The sequence below is a fragment of the Ursus maritimus genome, unplaced genomic scaffold (genome assembly GCF_017311325.1).
Source record: "Ursus maritimus isolate PB19 unplaced genomic scaffold, ASM1731132v1 scaffold_11, whole genome shotgun sequence".
Taxonomy (NCBI): domain Eukaryota; kingdom Metazoa; phylum Chordata; class Mammalia; order Carnivora; family Ursidae; genus Ursus; species Ursus maritimus.
This window is the reverse complement of record NW_024423453.1, coordinates 62,583,528-62,596,645: the sequence shown is the minus strand read 5'-3', so window position 1 is coordinate 62,596,645 and position 13,118 is coordinate 62,583,528. Positions and strand designations below refer to the sequence as shown.

General features: G+C 47.3%; 1 protein-coding gene and 1 long non-coding RNA gene across 2 annotated transcripts in view; one reads left to right on the top strand and one right to left on the bottom strand.

The window, feature by feature from the left end:
* XKR6 (XK related 6) overlaps window positions 1-13,118 on the bottom strand; it is a 308,239-nt gene that overhangs the window by 162,885 nt on the left and 132,236 nt on the right. The gene's annotated exons all lie outside the window — the stretch shown is intronic.
* On the top strand, window positions 453-1,405 carry LOC103675942. Its single transcript, XR_571959.2, has 3 exons — window positions 453-560; window positions 874-989; window positions 1,288-1,405. It is a non-coding gene; the product is annotated as an uncharacterized LOC103675942 (long non-coding RNA).

Here is a 13,118-nt window from a genome sequence, read left to right as displayed (position 1 = left end):
GAAGGAAGGAAGGAAGGAAGGAAGGAAGGAAGGAAGGAAGGAAGGAAGGATGAAATAAACAGAAAGAGCCCCCCAGGGCCCCGTGGCTCATGCTTCCCTTTCTCCAGCCTCCAGATTGCAGGAGGAAGTGGGACGGTGTCCCTGGGTCCTCGGGCACTGGGAGGCGCCACCCGCCCTCCGCGTCCGCGTCGCAGCCGAGAGGGAGGGACCGGCGGGCGGGCAGCTGCGGAGCCATCTGCTGCGCAGGCGGCGGCACCCGCCCCAGTGTTTGTTTACAAACCAGGCTCTGCGTGCGAGAGAAACACCGCTCCGCTTCCAGGAGCGCCGCGGCCGCTGCCAGCCCGGGAGGAGGGGCTCCGCGGCGGGGGACGGGGATGAGGACCGCGGAGGGCGCGTGGCCAGCGCGTCTCGATCCGCCCCGCCGCCCCCCACCCGCCCCCGCCCCCGCCACCTCCACTGCCACCCGCACTCCAACCGCACCAGCGGAGGCCCGCGTTCCAGTTGGGCTCCCCCTCTAAAGACCAGCGGTACCTACGACTCCATCTGGAACACAGGCCCTGGTAACAAGTGTCTATGTTATTAGGGAGCGTTAAGGATTACATGAGGTAACGCACACAGTGGCACTCAACACTCAGAAGCTATTGTAGCATCACGGTGGGTGACAGGATGGGTCTGAAGCATTTTAGGAAATGTCTCTCTAGTCCAATTTTTCACCCAACTCCAGAAACCCCTTTCAGACAGTCCCAGGTACAGACTATAAGGCCTGGATCAAAATTCGATTCAGGAAAAGAAAAATTCATTTTGAAAACGAAAAACATTCTGATGTGAGTGCATTTCTGGCCTTACCATTTTTCCTGCCATTCCACCCTGCAGCCACAAAGCCCCAAGGCAGGCTCTGGGAGAGTAGCCGGTGAAGACCAAGCTGAATAAACTCCTGCAAATGTCACTCCTGAGTGCAGATCTCAAGGGAACTGGCTGCCATCGCAAAGGTGAAGGACCAGCACCCAGGCTCCCAAGAGTGGGCGGTGATGGAGGGACAGCAACTGGAGGAGAGAGGCCGAGCTGGCAGCCTACAGACCTCGCCTCCACGGCACTTGTGTCTAGATCTCCTGCTTCTTCTGCAGGAGGAAGCCCGTGGAGCCTTGATGGTGCCAAAACTAGGCATGAGATGGGGCTGTTCCCCAAACACTCTCCAAGGGATGGTAGTGGAAAGCGCTTGTCCTAGACTTATTAGTGCCCAGGGGCTTGTTTCTATATGATTATTGGTTTGTTTGGGTTTTTTCCTAGATCCAAGGATGGAAGAGGTTACAAAGTGATGACAAAGAATCTGTCACAGGGGTGCCTGGGTGGCTCAGGTGGTTAAGCAACTGCCTTCAGCTCAGGTCATGATCCTGGAGTCATAGGATCGAGCCATCATTGGGCTCCCTGCTCAGCGGGAGTCTGCTTCTCCCTCTAACCCTCCCCCATCTCATGTGCTCTCTCTCTCTCAAATAAATAAATAAAATCTTAAAAAAAAAAAAAAAAAGAATCGGTCACAGTTTCTGCCCACAAAGGAACTCATATTCTAGGAAATGGAGACAAAAAGAGCAGGAATTACACTTACCTACTATGTGCCAAGTACTAAGTTTGATGTTTCTCCGGCAGTCTATTCTAGAAATACTTTTTGCACCATGAATTGGTGCTGAGGATGGATCAGAGAACAAGTCTTTTGGTCCAGGAGAAACAATTAAAAATATAGGCAACCACTGAATAACACAGGCCTTAGGGTCCCCAATCCCCCACACAGTCAAAAGTCCACCTGTAACTTTTGACTCACCAGAAATGTAACTAATAATAACCTACTATTGACTGAAAGCCTTACTGATAATATACATCATCAATTCACACATTTTTATATGTTATATGTATTATAAACTGTATTCTTACAATAAATTAAGCTAAGGAAAATAAAATATTATTAAGAAAACCATAAAGAAGAGAGAATACACTTACAATACTGTACTGTATTTATTGAAAAATCCACGAATAAGTGGACCCACGCAGTTCAAACCCATGTTGTTCAAGGATCAACTGTAATCTCAATGACAATCCATGAACCATAAGGGAAATACCTCTTTCAATCTTGACACCAAACGTATTTGCAGCCCTGAATGGTAAATATGATTATCTGCATTTTACAGATACAGAAACAATGTCTCAAAGAGAAGAAACAACTGGACCAAGATCTCTGAGCCAAGGTTTGGAGGTAGGACCAACACCAGTGTTCTGACTGCAAATGGCGGCCTACGGGGAGGGGACTGGAAATGGCCCACCTCCCAGTTCCCAACTAAAACAGTGGGGCTATAGCACCATGTTCAAGCCGTGGATGGTGAAGACTCTTTGCTGAGGCTGAAGCAGACTAGGACTATACTTGGAGAGCCCTGTTTTTAGAGTTCTGAGCCAGTAAAAATGTGAACAGACACTTTGACTCAGAGCCACCATCTGACCATTCCCTTTGGCAGAGGCATGGGCCCATCGGGCACCCAAGTCTGGGTAGGTGAAAAGAAGCCTTCTCCCATCCTCCCTCAATGCAAGTCCACTTATGCATTCACTCATTCAATACACAGTGAAAAACTGTCCTGCCTGGAGAACTCCAGACCCCAATCAGGGAGAAGGAAACACACACCCCACGCAAGGTTAGAGCTGGAAGGGCCCTGTCCAGGGTGCTGTGGGAGCACAGAGGAGGGAGGATTAAAATCCAGGAGCAGGTAGCAGAGGGCAGGTTTAGTCCCTTCAACTTTCTTGGTGCATAGATAGAGGAGGAGGAGGGATCCTGGGCAGAAGAAGAGAGAAGGCAGAGGAGAGCTGCTGGCTGGGGGAACAAGGACTTTACTTGAGGCCATTAAAATGAGTCTGAGTTGGTGTGCATGGGTCAGGCAAGGACACAGCCAGGATTAGATGCTGCTTCTCTTAGCTCCCCGGCCCGCATCCCTTGGCCGCGCTCCCCCTTCCGAAGAGCAAGCAGGAATTGTAACGGGGTGAAACCAGGACAGCAGCAGGCTAACACATGCAGAGGAAAGCAATCCGAAAAGCCAGAATTTCGCAGGACAGACAGGCCGGGATAACCAGGATGCTGAGAGAAAACAGCCCCGGCAGTGGACAGCAAGTTAGATGCAGTCTGGAAGGGGGACAGGGCAGGAGGAGAAGGGGCTGACACCTGGACCATCCTGCAGTCTCAGTGACTCACACCCCGGCTCACCTGGGCAGGATCTTCCAGCTGGAAAGGCACACTGCCCAGGGTGTACGAGGCGCTTGCTGCGGGCTGGGGTACAGGCGATCGGGAGAAATACTCATGTACCCAGGAAATCTGGGGAGTCAAGGCCAAAGCGTGGGGAGAAGCTTCAGGGCTTCTCAGGAGACCCAGGGGGTAAACATGTGATCTACAAGCCAGATATTTATGGGCAGAATCAGATCTCTAGCGAGGCTCATGCCCAGATTTGTATGTTCCTTCAGTTAGCCCCACCCTCCCTCAATCCCCCAGCCAGAACTTATAAACCAAATCTTCAGGTACCAAGCCCTCTGGTTTTGTGAGGTCAAGAGTCACTTTGTCATCGCTGCCTCTCCTCTAGGAGCCTGGTACAGCATCAGACCCAAACAAAATGGGTCTGCCTTTAGGCAGAGAGTTTCTATTTAAAGCAGTTTTGCTAAATCCTTCAAAATCACAAAGAATTTCACAGTAATAAACAGAATTACCCTCTAATGAGATCTGGTCTTAAAGTTTGAGTTCCATTGATTTTATGAAACAAACTTTCTTTTAAAAATACTGTGACATCAACAACTATGTATTTACCTAAAGGGTTCCTTCTTCCCTCCTGAACACACAGTCACACTGCATTCCCCAGCCTCCTTGCGGTCAGTGTGATGACCAAGTTCTAGCCAATGGGAGGTGAGCACAAGTAAGCATCCCTTCCCGGCCTGGCCCATAAAATCCTCTCACGGGTAACTGTCCATCGTCTTTCCCCATGCACTGGCTAGAGATGGAAGATGGAGTAGCCTAGATTCTAGAATCACCTGGAAGGCTGCCCATGAATGACCCCACCATATTCCTATATGGACAGGAGATAAATTTAAAACCTGGTAAGCCATCAACATTCTGGCATTTATCTATCACAGTGATCCAACATTAGCCTAAGTAAAGAAGCACTCACTATGTGCATAGCACATGGCAAGCCAGGCCGGGGTGGGTATGTACAGGTAAGAGTAAGTTAGAATATGCAAGGAAGGACTCAATGCTGGGAACATCCACAGAGACACTTGGCTCAGTGCGGATTTTTGGAACATTCCCCGCACCCCGCCCATCCCCAGCTGCAACTTGGACCTGGCCATGAACACCCACTAATCACTTCTCCTCAACTCTCTCCGTTAGTGACCATTCTGCCAGATATTTGGACCTAACTGAGCCTCCCCTCCCCTTTTTTTTCAATTAGAGAGTGAGTGAATGCATCTCTTTGTCTTCAAACTTTTTCCTTGAGCTAATAATTTTCCTTAAAATCTTCTGAACTTGCCTTTGGGTCTGACAAAAAGCTTACTGAATGCCTTGCTGTAACCTTCTATCTCACTCAACCTTCTGAAGTTGCCTTTTATAGCAACGCACATCAACCCTTCCATTTATACTGTGTTTTTGGCTCTGTCCCTTTCACGCATCACTTCTCCACAGTGCCTCTTCAAGTCCTCCTGTCTCATTCTCCCCTCTACCCTGCTGCTGTTTCTTTTCCAAGAAATGATTTCCCTCACCTTCTGCACATTTCCTCCCTTCCCAGCACCCCGATCACAACCCCACTTATTCTCCAAGACACATTCCCTCCTTTCAACAAGGAAAGAGAGGTTAAAGCTTCCCTTTCGGTTCTTGTTCATTTCTGCCTTAGTTAAGTGGAGCCATGTGGATAACAAATTAGAAATTAGTTGGTCATTACCATTCTTACTTGCTTGCCTCCTGTGTAGTAGCCCATTGTCTTCTGATCTCCCCTGATCTAATTTCTCATAATGATAAGAGGGGGTGATAAAAGCCCCACCATTTTTCAAGAAAAGAAGCGTCAACAATTAGTAAAGGAAATAAATTGCTGAGTCAAAAGTATATTACAAGAATTGTCATGATTTGTTCTCAAGTTTTACCTCCTTAAACATTCCGTTTTTTGCCATTGTAAGAAATACGCATCGACTTTTATCAAATCTCTTTATACATTTCAAATACTTGCAGACTCCATCCTTTCATTCCTATTTTTCCTCCAGGTATTTAGACTCCTAGCACTACCAAAAAGAACTGTAATAGCAATAGCAATGAAAGCCACAAAAATACTAAAATAACTTATGAAAGACTGTGAACCAATTAAGGAAGGGGCAAGATCTATGTATCTGTGTATCCAAGACTAAGTATACTTACTGTCATTGAGCATAAAATTGAGCCCTAAACTTCAATACAAGCAGAGTTAATGACAAAGCAGAAAAAGAATGTTACAAAGATCCCAATGGTTAATATTAGAAAGCATACTGTACATGACTGGCTTCTTCGTTACTCTTGTAATAAAGTCATGGAAATACTTCTAAAATATGTCTTTACTTTTCTTGCCTATTTGCTAAAAGGATATGACATAGCATAACATAAAAAATCACTATCATAAAAATAAAGACAAGAGACTTGCTAAATGGGGATATGTGTGTGGAAGCAGAAATAATTATAATTTTCTTTTAAAAGCTAGACTCAAGGAAATGAACACAATTGAGTACAGAACTTAGCTCTGAGCTTCTCAGCACCCACTGCAAAGACGGAAACATGGGAATATTACTGAATTTTCCCTAACTGTAGTAGCAGAGATGATGGCCTCCTAACCATGAATGATGAAAGGAAGTTGTTCCATGGGTCTTGTCATTTCCCTTAATCTTTAGAAAGAACTTTCCAAGGATTTTTATCACATAATCCTCAAATTCCTGGAATACTCCACTGTCCAATGGCTTCATCATATTACCAGGTCTCTGCCCCCAATGTGACTTTCCCTTACCCTTTGATTCAGTCATCTGGGTACCATGACCTTCATATGCACCCATACCAGCCATACCAATTGTAGTCTTGTCTACATATTTTTTCTTTAGTCACATTTTTATATAATAAATTTTGTGTCATCCTAGGAAGTCACAGCTTTGGCATGCTGGTTGCAGGATGTTTTCCATCATATGCATTAAATAAATGCCTGTAAAGACGATGCCATTTTGAGACTCTGTTAGTGCAGTTCTGATGTTACCGGCTCTCCTTCCCAAACAGTTCATAAGGGAACCTGATCAGAGAGTGTTTTTCTCCAGCTTCCAGTTGACCCTGCCCATTTTAGTCTCAGACCATCACAGCTGACACACAACCTCCCTTGCTCTCTACATCTAGCAAGCTTGTGAACGACCTCCTCCTTCCTCACGTTCCACCTGAATTCCATCTTCCCCTCCAAGGCTAGTTCAAGTCCCACCTTCTCCATGGAGTCTTTCCTGATATCAGACTTGAAACTGGACTTTCCTCCACTGACCTCCCAGAGCACTCATCTGACTCCTAACGTGTTATTGCACAGCAGATGTCCTTAAATGTATAGTAAGTTCTTGTATATATTCCCTAGCAACTAAGCACATAGTAGGTGCCCAATAAACATGGCAACATGTCAGGCTGAGCTCTGAATTTGGAACCAGGAGACCTGGGTTTTTGGGTAAGTGGCTCTTCAAGTTTCAGTTAACCCAGCTATAAAATGGTGAAGAAGTGGGTAGAGCAGGAATCTCACATTCTCTGAGGTCTCTGCCATCTTGCCCCCATGTTAAACTCCTGCTTTCTTTGGTACCCCACTGCCTTCTGTGTAGATTCCCCTTTGTGCATCCTGACTTTGGCTTTTTCTGCTGTAAAGATGCCTTGCAATTTCTCTCCAGGGTGTCCTACCAGTGGATTCTTCAGCAGTCAGTAGCCATTCTTGTCTACAAAACAACTCCCTCTGCTCCTCACCTTCTGCTCATGACAGACACATCCCAGCATCTTGGACAGCCTTCTGTCCCTGATCCCTGTCCTTAAGCTGGCCTTAGTAACTATCTGTTCTACACGGCCTATTTTCAGCCTCCTTTTTCCTCTGCTTAGTACCTTTGTTTCCCACCTTTTCTTTCCTCGGAAATGCAGGACATTTTTGTCCTGTATAAACAAAGACTCTTCTTGTTTTTGCAGAGAATCCACAGAGTATTGGACTGTGCAATGATAGAAGCATTCTGTTCTAGTCACAGTTCTACTACTGACTGACTCTGTAACGTTGGGAACACAGCTTAAACTTTCTAAGCCTTGGTTTCCACTTCTATCTAGTAGGGATGACAGTCTGGGCTGTCTCACAGTCACCAGCTGAGACCATGGTGTTCAAAGTGCGGCCATCAGCACCTCCTCTTTCTGTTCCTTGCTACTCCCTGGGCCCAGCTCAAGTCAGCCCCCTGTCCCATCATCTCCTCTACCAGCTAATGAGGCCACTTCTGTGAAGAGCTTTTCTTCAGAAGCATGGGCACAGCACTTTAGAGTTTACACATCATTGTCTCATATATTACCCTTTGATCCTCACACGCGCAAAAATTGAGGTACAATTGTTAATCAGTCTTTAAAATGGTGAAAATCCAGGGTTGCCTACGTGGCTCAGTCGGATGGGCCTCTGACTCTTGATTTTGGCTTGGGTCGTAATCTCGAGCCCCATGTTGGGCTCTGCGCTGGGCATGGAGCTTGCTTGGTATTCTCTCTCCCTCTACCTCTGCCCCTTCTCTCTCTCTCCCTCTCTCTCTCTCTCTAAGGAAAAAAGTGATCCAGATACAGGCTATAAGATGGATGGGCCTTGAGGACATGAAGTGATATAAGCCAGTCACAAAAAGACAAATGCTGCATGCTTCCACTTACATGAGGCGTCTAAAGTAGTCAAACTCATAGAGACAGAAAGTGGAATCGTAGTTACTGGTGGCAGGGGCAGGGGCGGGGGGAGAAAGGAATAGGGAACGGTCATTTAATAGGTACAGCATTCTGTTTTGCAGGATGAAAACGCTCCTGGAGATGTTGCACAGCTATGTGACTATATGAAACACTACTGAATGTACACTTAAAAATGCTTGAGATGGTAAATTTCATGTCCTGTGTATTTTACTACAATTTAATTTTTTTAAAGATATCCAACTCTTAAAATTTTTAAAACAAAGTATTATAATCATTGTGGCCATTTTCCAGAGGAGGAAGCTAGGGCTCGGCAAGGCTCAACTAGGACATGCATCCAGGTCTTCAGATCCTGACCTCGCCTTCCCCATTCCCAAAGCACTGGCGGAAAGCATGAGAGGCACCCCTCAGCCACAGCTATCAGCACACAGCAGCCCCTCGGAGCCCAGGGAAGGAACCCCACATGGAATTAAATTGTTCTCCTCTAGGCCCCATTGAGCCTGCTTCTTGTCTAAGCCTGGTCACTCTGTTCTGCCATTGCCTCTTACCTGTAGGCCCCTTCCCCTTTGACCCTCTGCTCCCAGAGGCAGAAGCCAAGAGTTCCCGCATCTTACCTCCTGCTGTTTGGAGCTCTGTATCAGTGGAGCAGGATAGGGCTGCACAGGTGCATGTGAAAGTCGCAAAGAAAGGACAAGACTCCAGGCCAGGATGAATGCAGGGACAGAGCTGCATGGTGCTGCCTCTTCTAGTGGAAGAGACAGCTCATGTGAGCCATGGATGGCTAGGGTGCTGACGGAGGCTGGAGGGGACAGGAGAAGCAGCTGTCTGTGTGGGAAGGATGATGCAGGCACCCAAGTCGTTTGGCTGGGGAGTACATGGCTCTGACTCTCCTAGCAGAGGCAAGGGCCAGAGCCTGAAATGGTTGTCTGAAATTCTGGAATAAACTTGCCATGTGATTCGAACTTGCATCCTTCACTGGATTCCCTCAAGCTCTGCTGGACACACGGACCAGCCACTGTGGTGACCTGGGCAGAACTCCCCGACCAGGGTGATGTTGACTAAGTCATTTCCTCTCTGAGTGTCCCCTTCTAAAATCCAAAGAGTTGAGCTGAATGATCCCTGAGGTCCCTTTTAGTATGAACATTACATGATTATAAACATTTCCAATGTCCCATGTAGTGAAGGATTATTCATCTTAGATATGAACCAAGCAACAAGAGATGATTCTTTAAAGGTAAAGTTTCCCAAGGTGAGAAAACCACCCTCCCCTGGGCTGCCTTGCCCCCTGGCCTGTACTTATTGGGGTAGAGACGGCCTGTAGTTTGCCAACATTCAGTTTCCTCTTATTCCTGGACCCCAATCCCCAACTTTCCTTGTAGGCAGATGTGGCCACATGGCTAGATCTAGAGAATACGAGTCGAAGTGGTATACATCATTTCCAAGACAAGACTTAAGTGGATGTGCCTGTCCATATGCCACCTGGATGCAGGTGACAATGATGGCAGAGATGGAGCAAGCTTGGGTTATGGAGGAGGACCACCGACCAAGTAGGAGTATTCACCTCCAACCACTCCATGGGCACAAAATGAACTTCTATGGGGTTAAGTCACCAGGCCTGTAGGTCTATTTGTTATTGAAGCTATGCCTATGTTAATGGATATATTACGACACCTCTAACCCTGTATTTTGAGTGGGTGTCATATGTCTGCCATTTGTCTGTCTCCCCTGTGGAACCCTGAGCTCTTGAAGCCCCAGAGTCAGGTTTTACTCCTCTCGAGCCTCCAGGGTCTGTGTCAGTGGCTGACTCAACAGCAGCTTGTTTATTTGGAAGAAATGTCACAACTTGAACAGCTCCTTCTAGCACATCTTCTCTTTGTGGCCTTTGTGGTTGTCCTCTGCTCTGCCTGGACAGGCACTTACAGCTCCATCAGATCAAACTGTTGGTGATAACAGGGATCTTGGTGACCATTCTCACCCAGAGGCAGGATGGGGGGCATTGGAAGCTGAGCAGGGTGGCCTTAGTTGTCCTGCTGACCGGGTGAGGGGCANNCCTGGCATACAGTGGGTGTGGGCTGGGTGGGCTATACATTCCTCAGGGAACAACGTCCCTGCAATGAACGGTTCTGCCCAAATGCCATTAGTGGCCTGACGTTGATGCTTACAATGTTGGCACTTCCTGTGACATTTCCCATGGTTTCTTGCCTCTTTGCCTTTCCATCTGCTGAAAGTCTTCTTTCTTTTCCCTGTCTGCTCCCTGCCTGCACAGCACTTTCTTCCCCTCTCTCTCCAGTAGCCTCTGCAGGGAGCTGACTGCTTCCAGCAGCCCTCACTTAGTGGCTGGGCCACGGTCCCACCCATATGGGTGGACATGCGGCAGCATGGGCTTCTTGTCTGAACACAGACCACCCACCATGTCTATCCCCCAGAGAAGGACCACAGAACAGCTTCCCATTCCTAGCAAGTAAGTTGGGAGAAATCCTACAGGAATACGGGCTGAGCCCCAACCCAGCTGGGTGCTTGTGGTGCTGACACCTACATGGGCTCCATCAGCAAACAACCCACACCCGCTAATGTGAAACCCTTCTCCCTTTGTCACCCCCACCCCCACACAGACACAAACACACATTCATGGGCCAGCAAGCAGTACAGTTATGTACATTGGATCCCTGGCTGCCCACTACACTGGTAATAATTGATTTTTTCCTTCAAAAAGCATCTGCTAGGCAGTTACTCCTACTTTTACCCTCATTCTTTTCCATGCCTATTATCTCTCATCTGCCACCCCATCCCAGGCTGCCACTTTTCAATGGAGCAGCTAACCTACTGCTCCATATTTAACCTAAACTTGGTGTCCCTAACTTTGGCTAACTTCAAAGAGCATTCACTGGTTTTTCGTGTTAGTCTCCTCTTCTCCTCCATCAGCAGGTCTGAAACCAACGCCACAGTCTCTGCCACTGGCTACTTTCTGTAGTGGAGTGGTTGTCCCATTAACTTCACAGTCTTTGCCACCAACTGTGGCATCTTGAAAACAAGAATGGCTGAAGGGTTCCTCCTTAATGGGATAAAGAGTGGAGGCCCCACTGTCTTTCATGAGGTAAGCTTGTTCTTCTCTCCTGAAAGACCTGGTTGAGAAATCTACATTTGGAAGGACGCTGCTCAGCCCCTCAGTCTTGACAGGTGCCCCGGGGCTCCTTCATTGTCTGAAGCAATATAAGCAAGCCCCATGAGCCCCAACTCCCATTGGAGGAAGCCGACTCTTCCATCTGTCCCAGACTCCACCTGCAGAATCTCTGCAGCAAGGCCCTCCCCACAGCCCTGTCTGGAGCTGGTGTTGACAGACAGAAACTCAGGGTCACACAGGGCTCGGGTTGGATGGCTGAATTTATAATTCTTTCTCCTCACTTCTGCTGATGACTCCCTTGATGGATAGATGTACAAGCCAGAGCCCCAAATCCCAATCACCATCTTCGCTGGCCCTAAACCTGAATGTAAAGGCAAGTCCTGCTAAGTTGCCATCAGCTCATTGACATTTCCCAAACACCATTCCAGAAAGTATCAATAAGCAAACAAAATAAAGGTGAGCGGGTAGTCTTTGGGTTCTTTACCATAGAAACTCCCAAAACTTTAACACCTCAGTGTGCTCCATGAATTTCCAAGATGGGGAGAGAACATATTTCCTCAATGATTCTAAAGAATGGGTTTGTTAGATTTCACTTAAGTATAATCAATAACCCTGAGGATTTAGGATCTATTTCTGGGCAGGGTGAGAGGATCAGAAAGGGGCAAGTTGGGGTGCTGGTAGTGACAGTGGTAAAAACAAAAACAAAACAGGTAGAGTGATCAGGCTAGTGACACAGCTACTCCCACCCCAAAACATGGCAGCACACCACTAGTAGACCGCAAAGGGAAGAAACAACAGGAATTCAAACAGGATAAAAATGTGAATATAGGGGCTCCTCACATTTATTTAGCACTTTCCAGTTTACAAAACATATTCATACACGATTCTATTTGTTCCCCATAACATCCTTGCATAGTTGACAAGGAAGAAAGAGTACCCCATTTCATGGATTGGCAATCAGTAATTAAGTGGCTTGCTTAAGATCTCCCAGGTTCATGGCAAACCAAGAACCAAGATGAGAGCCGTCTGCCTTTCTGCCCATTGCCTCTCATTCGTCCTGCTGAACCCACTAGACTGAGCATCTGGAGAACAAGGTCGTCTAAGAATTGAAGGAATGAATGGACCCACCATTGGGGTGCCATCCCAAGAAGCTCAGTAGTCACTAGCACACAGAGGCATGGCTGTGGTCAGGAGCAAAGCACTAAGGGTTTGGTGACATGCTTGGGTGAGCATCTCTTCCTGGCAAGTTCACCCGTACACTGGAACAGGGTCATGGCAAAAGCAGAAGTTTGTTGTGGAAACCATGTCCACGTTCTCATACCTCGGCCCTAACTGGGCCAATACAGAGAGAGGTGCAAGTTTTCAGAGGGTAGGTCCAGCTGCTTTCTAGGCATGCATTCATGGTTCAGCAGTTAGGGCCACAGAGGTACAGAAATTAATAAAGACAAGGATAAGTCCTGTTATGGGCTAAATTATGTCCCCACCCCCAAAATTTAAGTTGAAGTCCTAACCCCCAGTGCCTCAGAATGTAACTGTATTTGGAGACAAAGCCTTTAAAGAGGTAATTAAGTTAAAATGAGGTCACTAGGATGGGCCCTGATCCAATATGACTGGTGTCCTCATAAGAAAGGGACATTAGGACACAGACACACAGAGGGAAGGCTGTGTGAGGACACAGTGAGCCCCATCTACAAGTCAAAGAGAGAGAAGCCTCAGGAGAAACGACCTTGATCTTGGACTTCTAGACTCCAAAACTGTGAGAAAATAGGCTTTTGTCATTGAAGCCACCCAATCTGTGGTACTTTGTTTAAAATGCTCTCGCTGACTAATACAAGGCTCGAGGTCGGGCTGGGACTGAAGAAGGAAGTGTAAGGTGGCCCAGCACCCTCTCTCCAGGGGGCAGTAGTCCACGTACACGCCTCTCTGTTAACATTGCAGGGCATTCATTCACGGTTCCTTTCCTAATATTAAGTGTCTACTGAATATATGCACTATGCCAAGAAAATCAGACTAGACATAGCTTCTGTTCCCTCCCTCTGAAAACCT